Source organism: Miniopterus natalensis, chromosome 9 (genome assembly GCF_054644295.1).
Source record: "Miniopterus natalensis isolate mMinNat1 chromosome 9, mMinNat1.hap1, whole genome shotgun sequence".
Taxonomy (NCBI): Eukaryota; Metazoa; Chordata; class Mammalia; order Chiroptera; family Miniopteridae; genus Miniopterus; species Miniopterus natalensis.
The window spans coordinates 20,391,788-20,411,965 of record NC_142089.1 but is presented as its reverse complement, the minus strand read 5'-3'; the positions used below and the strand labels follow the sequence as shown (position 1 = coordinate 20,411,965).

Genomic DNA, 20,178 nt, shown 5'->3' with positions numbered 1-20,178 from the left:
CACCCCTTTGTTCATAGCAGCATTATTTACAATAGCTAAGATCTGGAAACAACCCAAATGCCTATCAGTAGATGAGTGGATAAAAAAGCTGTGTACATTATCCCATGGAATACTATGCAGTTATAAAAAAAGAAGGATCTCTTACCCTTTGCAACAGCATGGATGGACCTGGAGATTATTATGCTAAGTGAAAAAAGCCAGTAAGAGAAAGACAAATATCACATGATCTCACTTATATGTGGGATCTAACGAACAAAATAAACTGATGAACAAAATAGGTCCAGAGACATGGATGCATGGATCAGACAGACAGATCTCAAAGAGAAGGGGGAGGAGAGGACGGGAAGAGATTAACCTAAGAATTTATATGTATATCCGCAGAGCCCATGGACACAGATAATAGTGCAGTGAAGGGCTGGAGTGGGGTGGGAGCCAGATGGAGAGGGGTAAAGGGGGGAAAATGGGGGACATCTGTAATAGAGTCAACAATAAAAATAAACTTAAAAAAGTTATCTACCAAAAATCTACAGCAAGTTCAACTTCAGTTAATAGGAAGCTCTAGCTAGCACAGTAATTCAAGTTAAATTAAAAATAAATAAATAAATAAAAGGACCCTAGCTGGTTTGCTTAGTGGTTAGAGGGTGAGCCCGCAGACTGAGGGGTTCTGGGTTCGATTCCAGCCAAGGGAACGTACTCGGTTGCAGGCTTGATCCTGGGCGCTGGTCAGGGTGCATGTAGGAGGCAACCAGCTGATGTGCCTCTCTCACATCGATGTTTCTCCCTCCCTGTCTCCCTCCCTCCCTTCCACTCTCTCTGAAAAGCAATGGAAATAATATCCTCAGATGAGGATTAAAAAATAAACAAACAAATGTAAAGAGAATGGAAAGGGAGAAACAAAATTATTATTCTCTACAATATGACTGTCTACACAGAAAACCCAGTAATCTATAAATTACAGAATTAATAAGAGAGTCCAGCAAGGTTGCTAGATTTAAGATCAACATATGAAAGTAAATTATATTCTTATATATTACCAACCAACTTAAAATGTAATAAAAAAATACTTAAAATCACAACAAAAAATGTAAGGTACCTGGAATGAAATCCAAACAAAAGACGTAACACGTATAGAAGTAATACGTATCTTTACTATTAAAAGATGTTTCAGAAGATTTAAATACATGGAGTAATATAGCCATTTCATGAAAATTATGCCCAAATTAAGCTGCAAGTTCAAAGCAATTTCAATTGAAATAGCAATAGGAGCCTGTTGTGGCTCAGTGGTTGAGCGTCCACCCATGAACCAGGAGGTCACAGTTCAATTCCTGTTCAGGGCTTATCAGCTGCCTCCTGTACTCCTGATGGGGGGTGTGCAGGAGGCAGCTCATCAATGACTTTCATCATTGATGTTTCTCTCTCCCCCTCTCCCTTCCTCTCTCTAAAATCGATAAAAACATACTTAAGCCCTAGCCAGTTTTGCTCAGTGGTTAGAGCATTGGCCCTCAGACTGAAGAAGACCAGGTTCGATTCCGGCCAAGGGCATGTACCTCAGTTGCAGGCTCAGCACTGGTCAGGGTGACCGCAGGGGGCAACCAATCTCTCTCACACTGATGTTTCTCTCTCTCTCCCCGGCCCTTCCACTCTCTCTGAAAAGCAATGGAAAAAATATCGAGTGAGGATTTAAAAAAATAAAAACATATTAAAAAAATACCAACAGGATAATCCCCACAACCTCCGGAATTTAAGAAACTGATATGAAAATTAACACAAAAAAGCAATAAAACATGAATAGCCAAGACAATATATATTTTTTTAAATCCTCACCGGAGGATATTTTTTTGATTTTTTTTAGAGAGTGGAAGGAAGGGAGGAGGGGGGGAGAGAGAGAGAAACACTGACGTGAGAGAGACACATCCCAAAGAAGCCCCGGACAGAGCTGGGGACCTTACCTGCAACTGAGGTACATGCAACTGAGGTAACCTTCAGTCCAAGAGCCGACGCTCTAACCACCGAGTAAAACTGGCCAGGGCTAGCCAAGGCAATGTTTCAAGAATAAGGTCAGTCCTACCATTCCTCATGATTTTAGTAATCCTATTCAAGTCAAGAGGCTGTGGGGACAGACACACAGACCAGCAGAATTGACTTGAAAACCTACCTCATACTACACAAAAGCAAATCCCTATTCACACAACTAAATATTAAAAGAAAAACAAAGTTTAGAGTAAAATATAGAATATGTTGATCTTGGAGGTAAGAATTTTCTAAGCAAGATACAAAATTACAAACCATCAAAACTGTAAGAAAAAAAATACCATAAACAAAGCTAAATACAACAGTCAGGCTATAGATTGGTAGAGCATATGTTTAACAAACATAACAAACGATTAGTATGTAAGTCCCTATAAATTAAGGTAAAACAATAAAAGTGGCAGGCATTTAATAGAAAAGCTAAGTGTCAAAAACATAAATTTTCACTATTTTTCTTATTCCTAATTAAGGTAATGTATATAAAAACAATATTGAGCTATCATTTTACACCAATCAAGATGGGCAAAACATTTCAAGACTGGTAACACAAACTGACAAGCCAACGGGAGAATGGAAGCTCTCATAAAGATTATAGGAATTTAAACTGATACAATCAGTCAAGAGAACAAATGGTAATATATGGTAAATCTGAAGATGTGCATAATTTCCAACTCAGCAATTCCACTATATTGGAATTTGTACTTAAGAAAAATTCCGTATCTGCAAAAGGAGATATGAGTAAGAATGCTTATTATAGCATTGTATTTAATAGTAAAGAGAATGGAAACAACCTAAATATTCACCAATTGAATGGATAAATGTGTAGTACATTCTTACAATTAAAGTTAATGGGCAGGTGCTAGATTTCAGATAAATAAAATTGAGAAATAAAGTATATACTTTTTCCCCCACTTTCCCAATTGTTGAATGCTGGTATTATTTGTTACAATGCTAGTGTTAATTTTTGTTTATGCAAATAGTACCTGTGACCGTGCTAACTTCATCTGTTAATTCTAATAGGGTTTTATGTTTATTTTTTTAGATTCTTTAGGATTTTATATGTAGACAATTACATCTTCTGTAAAAAGAAATATTTCTTCCTTCACAATATTATACCTTTATTTTTCCTACCTCACTGCACTGGTCTGGATCTCCAGCAAAATACTGAATAGAAGTAGCGAGGGCAAGTATCCTTGCCTTGTTCTTGAGCTTCAGGCAAAAGCATTAAATTTTTTCACCATTCACTATGATGATTCCTGTATATTTTTGTAGATGCTTTGATCAGGTTGAGGAAGTTTTCTTCTATTGCTAGTTTGCTGTAAATTTTTATCATGAGAAAGTTAAAATGTGTCAAATGATTCTTCCGTTGAGAGAATTATATTTTTTCTCAAGTGTCAGTATCAGAGGTATACTAGCCTTATAAAACTGAGTTGAAAAGCCTTTCCTCCTCTTCTGTTTTCTGAAAGAATTTGTGAAAGACTGGTATTATTTTTTCTTAGGTGTTATATAAAATTCATCGGTGAAATAACTTGGGACTGGAATTTTGTTAGAATTATGAATTCAATTTCTTTCATAGATACAACGCTATTCAGATTTCTCTGAGTGAATTTTTATAAAGTTGTGTTTAAGTTATTAAATTAATTGGTATAAAGTTGTTCACATTTATACCTTTCAATTTTGAAGGATCTTTAGTGACACCCCCCTTTCATTCTGATTTTTCTTCATTAGTATTGCTAGGAATTTATTAATTTTATAAATACTTTTAAAAGAACAAGCTTTTAGCTTCATTTATTTTCTGTACTGTTTTTCTATTTAAATTTTGCTCTGATCTTTATTATTCCTTACCTTCTACTTTGAGTTTAATGTGTTCTTTTTCTAGCTTAAGACAAAAACTTTGTGTGGTAGCCAACCTCCAAAATGGTCCCTTAATAATTAAGTCTTGCCTTGTGGAATTTGCACCTTTTTGTAAGTCTCTTCTATACTGAATATATCTTATCTGTGTAACTAACAGGATATTAAGAAAATGCCAGAATGTAACTCTCACTGCCAGGCATCAATGTCATTACAGCTTCTGCCTTGCTGTCTTGGATTATTTGCTTCAGAGAAAGCCAGATTCAGAGTCATGACACTAAACAGGCCTCCAGTACAAACTTGTTACCAATTGAGTTTTACAGATGTCAAACAAGATTTAATCATCCATTTAAACATTGATTAAGTACCTACCAGACAGGGATTCCTTTATAGGTTGGAATTTAAAAAGGAACCAGAAAAAGCCTCTGCCTTTTATGAACAGACCCTGGGTTAAAATGAAAGATTAGCCACAAGGAACTCATTTCAAACTCCACTATAACTACAGTAAGGAATTAAAAACAAACACACAAAAAGACATAAACCTAGAAGAAGGGGAGATCAGAAAACAGTGCATCAACATTTTAGAAGATGAAAACAAGTTGACAAGTTGTAACTGACATAGTAGATCCAAGAAAACGAAATTCCAAACCAGCTGTTGGGAATAAGAAACAGTTGCATTTACACTATAGAATTCTCAAAAAGCACAAGATGTGGCAATACTAGGTACCTCTGAAGCTGGTGACAGGAGGATGGGGGTGGTGCAGAAAAACACAGAGAAAAGCTGAGAAGCAGGTCAAGTCCTAGATCCCTTGTCTAGCTACACATTACTGAACTGCCTCTTCTTCATCCCTGACTAAGTCTGGAGTTTTATTCTTTGGAAAAAGTAAAAGGCTCTTTGGGAAGAGGATATCTGGTACAACGGAAGGCACAGGACTAAACCAAAAACAAGGGATTAAATAACTATAAATATTAAATGCTGAATGCAGACATTCCCCAAGCCAGAATCCCCAACTTGGCCTCCAGAAGGCAGGCAATTAGACTATTACTCTCAGGCAGGAGTTTGGAAGACTCCTGTTTGGGTAACTTGATTAGCCAAGAGGAGAGACTTAAGGGTTCTAATGTTGTAGATTCTCCAGCATCAGCCTACTGAAATCATCCAATGAAGAAACTCAGTCAACATGCCCTACTGATGCATTCAAAGTTCCTACTCAGTGTTTATACTCCCAGTGAATTGTGAGTAAATATTCAAGTATACTACATATTTGAGAAAAGTCTCCAAACTGGAAGACAGATTAAGAACATACATATTTGGAGAAATAATAAGCATGTACAGGATAAAGAAACACCAAAATAAATTATTCTTGGAGATAAGAGAGGATACTGCATTTATCAAACTATTAAGAACAGTATGCTGTAATAAAATAACATTCGGGAAATAAAAAAAAGAACTATTAGAAATTAAAAACATAATAACAGAAAAGAAAAAGTGAATAGAGGGTTAGAAGGTGAAGATGAGGACATTTTCCAGAAAGTAAAGCAAAACAAGGGAAACAAAAAGACAATGTATATACACTTAAAATGGGTGAATTTTATGGTGTGTAAATTAAACCTCACTAAAGCTATTTAAAAACGGAGCACTGCTTTCACTCTGGCCGGGTAGCTCAGTTGGTTGGAGCATCCTCTTGTACACCAAAAGGTTGTGGGTTCAATCCCCAGTCTGGGTGTGTGTGTGAGGCAACTGATCAGTGTTTCTCTCTTACATTAATGTTTTTCTCTCCCTTCCTCTAGCTCTCAAATCAATAAAAACCCCAAAACATACCCTCAGGTGAGGGGGGGAAAAATGGAGCACTGCTTTCAAATTTATGAAAGAAAATTACTTCCAACATAAAAACCAAGCTAAACTACCGCCTAGGTTTGTTGATATTTTTCCAATGTGTAAAGTGTCCAAGAAAAATTGCCTACTATGTACCTTTTTCTCATGAAACTTCTGAACATTAAAAAAAGGGAATGGGGGAGAAAAGGGATATAGAAACAGAAGATCAATTTAGGAGAAAGACAAAATTCCCCAGTGAGATAGTGAAGTGTGATCCCAAGACGACAGCTGTGCATCAAATATGAAGGGCACGCTTGGACCAGACTGAAACAAGGTGAATCAAGAAACAGCTTTGCATAATCCATGGACATACAATAGTGTGGTAAAGGCCTAGGGTGGGGGGTGGGGGCAGGGTAGAAGGGGTCAATGGGGAAAAACGGGGACATCTGTAATACTTTCAACAAAAAGATTAAAAGAGAGACAGATTTGAAGAAGACTGTCATTGACTGCAGCCATTATACTGGTCTTCTAATATGAGGATACAGACTGGGCAAGCCTGATACAGATATCTGTACTTGGCCCTGCTTGACCTGGTGTTGATAAAGTTCCTGCCCTGCCTGCCTGAAATCAGACTTTAATTTCACCCTAACGAAATGTTCTGCTTTCATCTACTTCTGAGAAGACTAATATGAATATTATAAAACTCAAATTATTTCTTAATCTTATACCTGAACTCAAGACAAACATGAAGCAAGTAACACCAATATTGTGATTAATAAATTACTTACTAAAAATCTGTTTTCCTTACAAAGAACTTTTGACTCTTAAGCAGAATAAATTATAATTTTACAACCATTTTTATTTTCTGATTACTTTCTTCTAGGAGCAAAATACAGTGAATGTGTTATAGAAAGCTACTTTTTACTGAAAAGCACAAAAAAATAAAATTACATTTCTCAACTTAGCTGTCCTGGGCCTAACATTTGTCTGCCAGAAATCTTGCTTCTTAAGGGATACAGTAGAGAGCTGTGAATATTGAGAGCATAAGCTTTGGAGTCAGAACAGTTGACTCTATCTTTTAATTATCAACTACGTGACCTTGAGCCTTAAATGTAGTATAGGTTTAACAGGTTATATCTATCACACATAAACTATTTAATATAAGTATAAAATATAAACCATGTGATCTTTCGAGAGAGAAAGTCAATTTAGAGATTTTTCACTCTCTAAACTTCAGTTGGGGGTATCATCTAACTCATACAACTGCGGTGGAGTTTATATGAGATAATTAATGTAAAACCCTTAACATTCTCTCTGGTATGTAATAAGAGGTAAATAAAAATATCTTAAGGGAGATATAACTAATAAACGCCAGATGCATTGTGATGCTCTTAAAATGCAAGAATCATAATAGTAAAATGAAAGTTGAAAATGAGTTTGGCCTAAAGCAGGCTAAACTAAAAATAAATTCCACATTTCATTGAATCTAAGATGCCAATGAAGGTACGGTTTACCAAAACTTTATGTAACCTAAAAAAGAAACTTGCCAATTAAACTGGCAAACCATCAGCTCTAAGACATCTCCCAATTTCAGAGATGAAGAAATGTGAAAAAAAATTTTTTTGAGTCTTAGATTGGTAAAATGAAGTAAGTTTAATTTTGATTATGTAGTTGAGAGTTAGGATATTAAGTACCATGAAAACAACAATTTTGAAGACAAGATTAAGTCACATAATTAGAATTAAATTGCTCTTTTTCTCAGAGTACTCTTCCATGCTTATCTCTACCATCAATTTCAACTAGCTCCCATCTGTCACTTCCTCAGAGAAATGTTCCTCTGTGTTATACGCTCCCACTGCACTCAGTACTTCTTCACAGTACTCATTATATTGTTGAATACCAGTCTTCTCCAGTAGATTTCAAGTCCAATAAAGGCTGTTTTAAATTCAGTGCAATATACCAAGTGCAAGGGTTGCAATCTCAGTATCACACAGAAACAAAAAAGGAAATATAAGCAAGTAAGGTGGTCAGTGCAGTATTTTCACTCATTTTTCATAGCAGTATTACATATTAGTACAATTTAAAAAACCAATTCACAATTTTTGGCTTTATTTTCATTTCATTAAGATATATAGATCTTTTAAAAAATACTGTTGATCTGATTTCTTTGCTTCACAATGGCACAAGTTAGCTATACACTTTATTTACACAAATAAATATACTCTGGCATTTTTCTTGAAATATGCAGCCTTTCAGGTCTCTTTCTTCTCCCTACCACAACCAACCTATCCCATTTCTCTTCGTACTTTCTAACTGAAGGGAACCAGTATCTTGAAATTGGTATGTATTTGTCTCATCTAGGTTTTTATTATTTTACTGCATTTGCATGTACCCAGTATATACTTTCGTTCTTTTTAAAATTTACATAAATAACATGTCCTTTTGCTATTTGCTCTGCCCCAACTTTGTTTTCAATATTGATGGGTTAATGTAGTCAAGTTTATCAGTATTTCTTTTATGACTTATAAATTTATATTTTGTTTGATGTTAGAGATAGACTTTTATTTTTTTCCTAAAAGAATCTCTGAGTTTGCTTTTCAAATTTAGAATTTATAATCCACCTAGAAATAAATTTGGGGTATGATGTGAGGTGAGTCTAATTATTTTTTCATACAGTGAACAAGTATATGAACACCATTAATTAAACATTCTACTCTTTCATTAGTGTTTTAAAATGACACCTTAACATTTACAAAGTTTTCATATAAACACACGTGGTATATTTTTTAGGCTTTGTATTCTACTTCATTAATCTGTCTATCCCTGCACTTAAAAACAGTATGCTATAATTGTTATAGTTTTAAAATAAGGAGGGCAATTCTTCCCTCTTTATTCTTTTAAAAAATTATACTGGCTTTTAATAGCATCTTGATCATATTTTTCCCAAGTATAACATAACATTCTAACAAATACTTTAAACATCATCAAGGACAGACAAATAGGGGTACAGTGATTATCACATTGATCACTTTCCTTACATTAAACTGGTTACAAAAGTGAAAAAAAATTATACTGGCTTTTTCTGGTCATTCAATTTTTCATATAAATCTTAATATTGACTTTTTAATAAAACCCTATTGGGATTTTAACAGATTTTAATCTGTAATTACATTTACAGATTACTTTTTGGAGAACGAACATATCAAATTGAGTCTTTTCAATAAGCCTAATATATTTCATTCACTTAGTATTTCTCTTATGTCTTTTAATAAAATTTTGAATTTTAAGGACCTCTCAGAAATCTTTTATTTCTCTGTACCTCCTTTTCATTCCAAACTCTTGACTTCATAATGTTTGTTAGAGCTTAGCTAAAACATCATTTACTTCTACGTTCTTCAAATATTCTAGGTGTACTTGGATGCTCCTCCTCTATGCTCTTGGTTTTACTTATTCTTTGCTTAATATGACCAAGAGCTGTGCTAGGCATGGAGGGTGCATACACTGATGACTAAGATTAGCTTCATAAAGCTTTCATTCTAATAGGAGACACAGAACAATAAAACTTGTCATTCAGGATGACACATGCTATTACAGGGAAAGTACACTGTGCTATGGGAATACATAAGAGAAATACCTAACTCAGACTTGGGGGGTGAAGGGTGTCAAATACTGCTTCTCAAGGAAGTAACATGTAGACTGAAACCTGTAAGAAGAACAGAAGTTAGCAAACACAATAGTGACTAAATATCATAGTACTGACATCCTTGTCTTACTCTTGGTTTTGTTGGAAAAGCTCCCACTGCTTAACTGTGAAATCATCTACTCTTTGAATGTTTCCTCCTTTAGCTTCCTTGACACCACTTTTTTGGCTCTCATGCTGCCTGTGATAATTGTTAATTGCTCACTGGACCCTCTACCTTTCTTAAATACTAGTCTTCCCCATGGCATTATCCTTCTCATTCATTTTTAATCTAAATACTATCCTAAAGAAGTTTTTCCACTTCTACAGTTCAAGTATGGATTTATATACTGAGGAGTCCAAAAAAAATTTTTTTAGCTCCTACCATTACAGATTTTCATACCTACATTTCCAACTACATACTAAATTTCTCTGCCCGTATGTCTCAAAAGATCCTCAAGCTTTAGATATATTAACATGTGATCTATTTTTATAAAAGGTGTATACTACCAACTAATGAGCAACAGCAGATCTACCTTCCATATTCAGTTCACAGCATAACTACTCATACCTGGTATGAATGAGTCACTATTCTGAATGTATGTTGGCAAATATACCCTCCTTAGAAGCTAGTTTATAACACAGCACAGTTACTAAGTCTGAGATTTGGGAACATGAAGGCTGTTTCAAAGACTGAATAATCACAGAATTTTGTAGGCAAGGTATGTTTTTTTTAAATGTGTCAATTTGCCTAGACTACTAGTTGCCAGTTATTCAATCAAACACTAATCTAGCTGTTGCTGTGAAGATACATTATAGATGTAATTAAAGTCCATAATCAGTTGACATTAGATTATCCTAGATAATACAGGTGGGCCTTATTCAGTCAGTTGAAAGGCCTTAAAAGCAGGCTTCAGGCTTCTCCCAGACAAAGAAATTCTACATATTTACAGCAGCTTCAGCCTGTGCCCATGAGTTCCAGCCTGCCCTTCCAGGCAGCCTACCCTAAGGATTTCAGACTTGCCTAGCTTGCCCCTACAACTGTGTAAGCCAAATCTCTCTCTATATATCTCCTGGTTTCTGCTTCTCTGGTTGAATGTAACTAATAAACCAAGCTTGAGGTTTATTTACAGAAACAATCCCTTAAAAAAACCTAGTAAACCCTCTGGTCTATTCATTTCCAATGAGTTCCATGTGTCAGTAACTATACCAGAGTTTTTTTCTGGAAATGGTTCCTTAAACCTTTTTTTTTTTTTTTTTTTTAAACTTAATCCTTGCAGTATGTTCCTTCCTCTCCATCCCACATTAGACCATCACCATCTCTTACCTGAACTAGTGATTGAAAAAGCCTCCTAACTGGCTTCTCAGATTAGTTTTTTCTCCTCTATCTATTCTCCACACTGCTGCCAGAGGTCTCTTTCTGGAAAACAAATATGATCATGTCACTATCCTTCTTAAATACCTTTGAAGTCTTCCTACCTACAGGATAGAGGTATTTGTTTACTATTTCATTAATTTCTATTTTTAACTCTTATTTCCTTATATTTTTCTTTGCATTTAATTTTCTAACTTGTTGAGATGACTGGGTATGTTACTGATACTTTTCTTCTTTTATAATAGCATTTAAGGTTTTAAATTCTCTCTAAGCATTGCTTTAGCCAATCATACCAGTATATACACTTTCATTATCCTTCAATTCAAAATACTTAAAATTTTCATTGTGATTTCTTTGACTGTGTTAGAGATTATTTATTAATAATACTCAAAGCTGGACTTTAAGTTTCAGTAGGAAAATAGCAGCAATTTATTTCCAGATTTTCCCACTTTCCTCAATACAGAGCTACAAAGAGAACGTTAAAAAAAGAGAACAAGTCTATATCTTCAGTGAAGTTATAGGACAATAAAAATCTGAAAATGCCAAGTTATAAGTAAATATGGCCCCAAGTACTTGGGACTAGTAGAACCTATGAAAGAGAGAAGGACAGGAAGTATATAAGGAGCCTAGTGAGGGAACAATAAATTTTCACTCCCAGGAAGAGAGGGTCCTATCCTAAGTGGAAACTGCAATGTTTAGAACTGAATTAAATGGGGGAATGTCAGAGGAAGTAGAGAGAGGTGTAGAAAGTGTCATGAGATTGAGTGGAGGGTGATTTATGAGTGACAGATCTCAGATAGGAATACCCTTCTTAAAGCAAGGCATGAATTTTTCTTCTGTAATATCAAACTTACAGAAAAGTTAAAAGAATAGTATAAAGACCTCCTGAACAACCTCCACAAATTCTCTAAGTGTTAACATTTGAGCAGCCACTTTAAAAGGCAGGAGCTGTATCAGCAGAAGCTAGTAAGGACCTGGTGGAACTCATGGAGAGTAGTTCACACCCCTTAAACACGTAAATTACTGAGAGGCAAAGGAGATATGGTTATATTTTGAAGAAAGAACCCATAAAGCAACAGGACAGAGGTTAAGCAGAAAAACCTGGAAAACTAACTTGCTCCTAATGTCCTATTCCACCTCTCCCTCCTACTCCAGCCTCTTCTAACAGGTGGTTTGGAAAAACTAGTATCATTTAAATATGAATAACAAAAAAGTGATGAGTATCCATACAAAGATACCATAAGAAAGTGTAAAAAGGCAGCACAACATCCCTGATGAAGAAAAACAAAAAATATCATCGCAAAGTAGACAAATATTAATTCAAAGATTCTTTAAAAAAAAAAAAAAAAAAAAAATATATATATATATATATATATATATATATATAATTTATTGATTTCAGAGAGAGGAAAGGAGAGGGAGAGAGAGAGATAGGAACATCAGTGATGAGAGAGTCATTGATCAGCTGCCTCCTGCATGCCCCCGACTGTGGATCGAGCCCGCAACCCGGGAATGTGCCCTGACTGGGAATCGAGCCCCGATCTCCTGGATCCTAGGTCGACGCTCAACCGCTGAGTCATGCTTGGCTGGTCTAATTCAGATTCTTAATGTAGCCATGATGAAAGATCTCAGAGAAGAAATTTAAGAACTCAGGAAAGAGCGTATCAACAAAAGGTGAAATAAGCACTGCATAACTCATTTAAGAAATGGAAGAAAATTTTTTTAAAATTAAAAAAATGAACACTAAACTACTACAACTAGCACATGGTAAAAATTATACCACAAAAGGGACAGAAAGGAGCAAATAGGATAGAAATAATAATCTTATTTAAAAAGATAAAAGACTTGAACTTACATTTTCAAAGGAAATCCCATGTTTTAAAATAAAACTGACACAAAACAGTCAATACTGAGAAATAATCTAGTAAAGTAATTATGAAAAGTACTTAAAAAGGAAAAGAAAATCAAGCTGACATCATAATTCTGTATAAACACTGTCAGAAGACAGTGGAAATATACCTATAAGGTACTCAAGAAAGTATGAGTCAATAATTTTATGTCTGGTCAAGCAGTTCTTCAGGAACAAGGCTTGAGACAAATGGTTTTCAAAACGCAAAAACTCTTATTCATATTAGCCCTTCTTGAAGAAACAACTTGAGGATACAACGCAAACAAGAGATGACAGGAAAAATGTCAGGAAAAGACAGGTAGTGAACAATATATTTAATCATAGATTTAAGATGAAAACAAATGGACATACAGGTGACAGAGGGAATGTAACTGTTATATAATCTAACAACGCAGGAATCATAATACATACAAATAAATGAATGACAGGAGCAGAAAACATAAAAGTAGAATAAACTCACTGATTGTACCTTATAGTAATAGACAATCAAAGATGAAAGTCAAGTAGTAAAACTTTAAGCAAAATTAATAGGTCAAGAGGCATGGATGGGCAGATTCGGAAACAAGATGCTGGCGTAGGTATAACAGCTGTACCACTCCCTCCCACAACCGCATCAAAATTACAACTAAAATACAGAACCACCATCACTCAGAACCTCCTGAAATCTGGCTGAACAAAAGCCCTACAACCAGGGAGCTGAAGAAGCACCGAGACCAGTAGGAGGGATGGAGATGGGAGTGGATCGGGGCTGAATCACGGCCATGGGCCCACACCCGGTGACGCCGTTTAAACCCGGGAGGGAATCTCAGAGGTGGGGGTTTCCTGGAGGAGTGAGAGGTCCCAGCCCCACATCGGGACCCAAGCCCAGGGCTCCAGGGCCGGGAAGAGAAGTCCCCACAACTTTGAGCTGTGAAAACCAGTGAGGACTGTCGATGAAGGACTTGGAGGCTGCGGGAGCCCCAGACAGCTCCTCTTAAGAGGCTGGCACATGGACTCACTCAGACGTGCTACCTCTGAGCCCCAGCAGCTGAAAGGAACCTGGGACACTCGGGGAGGAACTAATTTGCCTGAAATCGGGGTGAGAAGTGGAGGGGCAGCTTTCTCCCCAACAGAAGAGCTGGCAGAGGCCACTGCCCCTTTCGTGATCCCTCCCCCAAAAGAGCCGCCAGGCAGGCGCCATATTTGAACTGCCAGAACCTGACTCACACCTTTGGCCCCACCCCGTGATTCCTGGAGGCCCCGCCCCTCCCCACCTGCAGGCTCATCCAAGCCTTTTCCAGGGGCTTTTCTATCCAAGTGGCCTCTCGAGCCGAATGCATAGGACTTTCCTAAAATCTCTCAAACAAGCAGCAGCATGCCCCAAACAGCTTGATAAGTGACCCCAGGCCTGGCACTAGTGGCAGCCTGCATTGGCTCATAGCTTGGCCTCTGCTGGACACCTCCAAACCCAGCACAAGTAGCAGCCAACTACTGTTTGCTGAGTAGCTCATGCTGGGTGGCTCTGGGCAAGGCACTGGCAGAAGCCAACTATGCACCTCCTGGGAGGCCCCAGAGACAGTGCACCTGGTGGTCAGACTCAACCACCCTGGATTACAACCCTATGACATCCATGAGTGACACACTCAAGGGGTGCACTTGGTGAACACCAAAGCTCCACTGAAGTAAATCCTGCTCCATGGGGGTGTCTCCAGCACAGCAACTCTCTGGCTGTAGTTGCAGCTGGTCCTCACAGCCGATTGGCTTAGAGGTCAATTCCTCCCAGTGACGCCAACAGCAATCAAGGCTCAACTACAACAGGACAGTGCACACTGCCCACACAGGGGAGCACCTAGAAGGCCCAGCTCAGGTGACTAGGGAGGCTGAGCCACTAGACTCTACAGGACACCTCCTACACAAAGCCACTCTACAAATTCCAGGAGACATAGCAGCTCTACCTAATACAGAGAAACAAACACCTACCTGGAAGCAGCCCAAACATGGAGGCAAAGAAACATGTCACAAAGAAAAGAAGAAATCTCTAGAAGAGGAACTATATGAAATAGAACCAAGCAAGCTACTAGACAGAGTTCAGAATTATGGTTATAAGGATGCTCAAGGATATTAGTAAGACTATTACAAAAACAAGTGAGACCATCAATGACACAATAAAGTATCAATCAGAAAGGAAGGCTACAGGAGCTGAAATAAAGAACAATTGACAGGGAATCAACAGTAGAGGACACTGAGAATCAAAGCAGCAATTTGGAATGTGAAGAAACAAAAAACACTCAACCAGAAGAGCAAAAAGAAAAAAGATTCCAGAAATATGAAGATAGTATAAGGAGTCTCTGGGACAACTTCAAAGGGCTCAACATTTGTATTATTGGGATAACAGAAGGAGAAGAAAGAGAGCAAGAAATTGAAAACCTATTTGAAAAAATAATTACAGAAAACTTCCCCTACGTGGGAAAAGAAATAGACTTACAAGTCCAGGAAGCACAGAGAGTCCCAAACAAGAGGAACCCAGAGGCCCACAGCAAGACACATCATAATTAAAATGCCAAAGGTTAAAGACAAAGAGAGAATCTTAAAAGCATCAAGAGAAAAGCAGTTAGTTACCTAGAAGGGAGCACCCATATGACTATCAGCTGATTTCTCAACAGAAACCTTACAGGCCAGAAGGGAGTGGCAAGAAATACTCAAAGTGATGAAAAACAAGAACCTACAACCAAGATTTCTCTACTCAGCAAAGCTACCATTCAGAATTGAAGGTCAGATAAAGAGCTTCTTAGACAGAAAAAAGCTAAAGGAGTTCATCACCACGAGACCAGTTCCACAGGAAATGTTGAAGGGTCTTCTTTAAGAAGCAGCTAATGAACAAAAGAACCTGACAAATGAAACAGATCCAGTGACATTGACCCAGGCAACAGACGATCACATTTCAAATGATAGAGGGAAGAGGGGAGAAGATGGGAAGAAATTAACCAAAGAAGTTATATGCATATATGCAAAACCCATGGACACAGACAATGGGGTGAAGGCCTGGGGAGGGGGTGGGAGCGAGGTGGAGGGGGTCAATTCAGGGGGCAAATGGGACACCTGTAATACTTTCAACAATAAAAATAAATTAAAAAAAAAAGAGGCATGTAGGCATGGAACAAACTGACAGATCTCAGAGGGAAGCGGGGGCAGGAAGAGATTAACCAAAGAACTTATATACATATATTCATAGCCCATGAACACATACAATAGTGTGGCGAAGGCCTGGGGTGGGGTGGGGGCTGGGTGGAGGAGGGCAAAGGGGAGAAAATGAGGGACATCTGTAATACTGTCAACAATAAAAATAAATTTAAAAATTTAAGCAAAATGATAAAGGAGAAAATAATGCTATAATAGCTAAAACTAATTAGTAAAGGGGGGGAGGAAAGAGAAAAGAATAAAGCTAATATAATTGTTACTCATTAAGAAAAACAAAAGACACACTGCTCATTAAGAAAAACAAAGAAAGTTGAGTACTACATGAAGTTATAAGTATAAAAGTTAACCACTTGTAGGGGAAAAAAGACCTTCTTAACATCAAAACTATCATTTAAAAAGCACAAAACAGACCAGTTAGTTTAAGAAGCATATAATCAGAAAATACAACAAATAATTTGATACAACTAAGATGAAACATGTATGTTATTCCTATCTATCTGGCTCAACTGATCCATTAACAGCAAAAAGTTTTGAACTGATCCAAAAGCAAAACCACTCTATGCTGTCGCCAAGATAGCATATAAAGGAAAATATAAAGGAAATGAAAATTTAGGCCCTGTTCAGGTAGCTCAGTTGGTTAGAGCATTGTCCCCATACAGGTTTAATCTTCGGTCAGGGCACATACAAGAAGCAACCAATGAATGCATAAATAAGGAGAACAACAAATCGATATCTGTCTGTCTCTCCCTCCCTCCCTCCCAAATCAATAAATAAAAATAAAATTAATGAACAGGATAAGGTTCAAAAAAACATGGTTTGTAATCCTTTATTTAGATAATGTGGACAGATTTTGGCCAAAAAGTATATAAAAAAGACATTTTACCATTGTAAAAGAGACAATTCACAATGAAAAACACACATGTTTATGTTCCTGATAATACAGCAGTAACATTAAGAAAGGAAAAGTGATAGGAGATAAAAGAAGAAAGACAGAACACAATAAAAGGAAATTTAAATTTATTTTTCTCAGTCTGAGAGAACAAGCACACAAAAATAAGGAAATAAATGATCTAAACAATGTAATCAAAATGATAATGCTGATAGATATTCATTTAACTCTCCCCAAATAATTGAATATACCTTATTTTTAAAAAATATTTTTAAATTGATTTTGGGGGCTGAGAAACCTCAATTGGCTGCCTCCTGCACGCCTCCTACTGGGGATCGAGCCCACAACCTGGGCATGTGCCCTGAAGGGGAACTGAACCAGTGTCCTTTTGGTGCATGGGACTACTCTCAACCAACTGAGCCACACCAACCAGGGCTACACCTTATTTTTAAATAGCTACTGAACTTTTGAGAAAATTGACTACATATTAGGCTACTAAAAATACCTCAACGAATTCTAAAATTAGAAATACAAAATACATTTTCTGATTAACAATCCAGTAAAATGAAAAATTTATAACAAAATCAGAAAATAAAAAGATTTTCAATCTGAAAAGTTAAAGTCTCTCAACATTTGGGTAATAGGGAAAATACAAATAAAATCTGTAGTGTTTCTTAAAAATATAATAAAAATACTACATATTAGAAGCTTTGGAAAATAGCTAAAACAGAAGGAAATTTATTGTTTTAAATACTTTTATCAATAAGAAAAACAAGAAAGTAAATGAATTACTAATATAGCTCCAGAAGTTACAAAAACAACTAAATTAACTGAAGTAGAGGGAAAAAGATATAAAGTTAAAAGCAGAAATTAAGATGGTTAAAAAAAAGAAAGTCAGAAAACTGAAAAAAATAAAAATTTTTTTTCCAAAGGCTCTTCCGCTGAGGGTGGGGAAATCAGTTGATTAAACTACTACCTCTACTAATCAAGAGTAAAAATAAAAAGGACAAAGTACAAACATACAAAATAAAAATGGGGGTAAACCACAGAAATAGATAAAATTTCAAAAAATAAGAAACTACTTTATAAAACTCTATACAAATAAATATAGATAAAACAATTTTCTAGTAAGATATAACGTACCTAAACTGAACCAAGAGAGCCTAAACAGACTGATTTCCATAAAATAAATGGAAGAAGTTTTCAAAGAGCTACCTATCAAACAAAACAAAAAACACAGGCCACAACAGTTTTCAGGGGAATGCTACCAAATTTTAAAAGAGCTGATAACTTCAACACTATTTAAAAATTGTTGTACATCTTAAAAAATGAAAAATTTCCAAATTCTTTATAAAACATAGCATTAATACCAAAACTTGAAAAAGAATGCACACAAAAAGAAAAGATTGCAGATCAGATCCATCCTACTTTTACATTTTAATTAAAAAGGTAAAGTATTAACAAACAGGATTCAGCATCACATTAAAAGAATCCAGAAACATTACTTTGGTTCAATGCTTGTTTAAAAAAAGAGAAAGATGGTATCATTAGCTCCATAAATGCTAAAAAGACACCTGAGAAAATTCAACATACATTCCTGATTAAAAGTACTTAATAGGAAGCAACAGATCCTCCTATACATACATACATATGCATTATACTTAATGCAGAAACTGTGGAAGTATTCTTTTAAAGTCAGGAATAAAAAGAGGATGCCAACTAATCACTAATGTTTAACACATTAGTCCTATCTTAATATTAGTCAATATAATCTGATGAAAGGTATACAAATCTAAAGTAAGAGGTAAACCTATCACTATCTATAGGTGAAATGATTATAATCTAGAAACTCCACGAAAATCACTTAAAAAACTACTATAAACAATAACGGAATTCAGTAAGGCACAGAGAAATGTCAGTACATAGAACTCAAAAGCCTTCATGTTTTTTTGTTTTTCGTTTTTTAATCCTCACCCGAGCATACTTTTTCCATTGCTTTTCAGAGAGAGTGGAAGGGAGAGGCAGAGAGAGAGAGAGAAACACCAATGTGAAAGAGACAAATCGATTGGTTGGCCTTCGGCAAGTGCCCCTACTAAAGCTGGAGATTGATCCTGCAACTAAGGTGCATGACCCTTGGCCAGAATCAAACTGGGACCCTTCAGTCCGCAGTCCAACACTCTAACCACTGAGCCAAACTGGCTAGGGCAAAAAGCTTTCATGCTTATAAACAATGACCAATTAGAATCTCTAAACTCATTTAATAGCAAAAATATGGGAGAAAATATCCAGGAATAACAAGAAATGTGCAAATTTTATGTGAGAAAAACTTTAATACATTCCTGAAGAAAACAAAAGCAATCTTGAACAAATGGAATGGCATAGTATTTTCTTTGACAGAAAGATACAATATTTTAAAGATGCAAATTTGTCCTAACTTAATTTATAAATATGAGATGTCAATAAAAATAATAGCTCATCCTCCCACACCCACTGGATCTAGACAAGGTGTTTCTAAAGCTTATATGGTAAACGAAATAAAAATGGCCTAGAAAAACCTGAAACAAAAAAATGAGATTAGATATTAAAAGACATAAACTACTGACAAATACTTTTGTTTGTGTGTGTAGACACACACACACACACACACACACATACACACACACGGATAAATTTCTATGTGGCAAAAAGCAAAAATAAAACCATACCAAAGGCCAAAAGACAAATAACAACCAAGAGGTATTATCTATAATTCACATTACAGAAAAAGGGCCAATCTCCTCAATTTAGAAAGCTCTCTCAGTACATGAGAAGAACATCCAAAAGAAAGAAAAAAAAGGGCAAAAGATATAAACAGTTAACAGAAAAAGAAAGGTGGCCCTTACATATGTGAAAAGATGGTCAAATGGAAAACAAAAGCACATAGTGAAACTATTTCTTGCACATCTGACAAAAATCTAGTTTGACACCTGTAGAGGCAAAGCATAAGGAAATAGGTAGTCTCAATCATTATACAACCTTGGTGGAGGGCAATCTGGGAGTAACAATCAAAATTACAAATGTGTTTGCCCTAGACTCACCAGTCTCACTCCTGGAATCTATCTTAAAGAAACATCTACATATATATGAAATGATATTCTGAAATAGCATATAATTAAAAACAGGCCTAGCACATCTAAAGGGGACTTTTGAAATATATCCCCTCAATGACATATCACAATGGCAGATGCAGCAGAAAATAATGAGGAAATTATGTACTGATCTAGAAAGATCCAGGGATTCTTGGAGGAATGGCTAGTTCCAGGTACAGGATAAGAAATATAAGATGAGCCTAAAACATCCTGCTGTGCCAGAAAGCAAGAAAGCTATCAAAGACTAATAAATTATCATTAGGACATTGTGATTTTCCATATAAGAATTCCATCTAATACAAAAGAAACAAAAGAATTAGAAAAATATA

At 36.1% G+C, this 20,178-nt stretch overlaps 1 protein-coding gene across 7 annotated transcripts in view; it reads right to left on the bottom strand.

Annotated features, from left to right (window-relative positions):
• The window catches only part of LOC107541315 (argonaute RISC catalytic component 3), an 82,850-nt gene that overhangs the window by 41,840 nt on the left and 20,832 nt on the right, over positions 1–20,178 (bottom strand). Inside the window, exons 1-2 of one of the 7 annotated variants that reach the window (XM_016218371.2) lie at positions 10,699–10,718; positions 9,332–9,395 (exon numbers count right to left, since the gene is read on the bottom strand). The exons of 3 other annotated variants lie outside the window; for them this stretch is intronic. The gene's annotated coding sequence lies outside the window, so the exon portion shown is untranslated. Of the gene's footprint in view, positions 1–1,949; positions 3,124–3,159; positions 3,488–9,326; positions 9,396–10,698; positions 10,719–20,178 lie in introns of those variants that run through there. 3 more of the 7 variants (XM_016218367.2, XM_087820309.1, XM_016218382.2) reach the window with 3 other exon arrangements.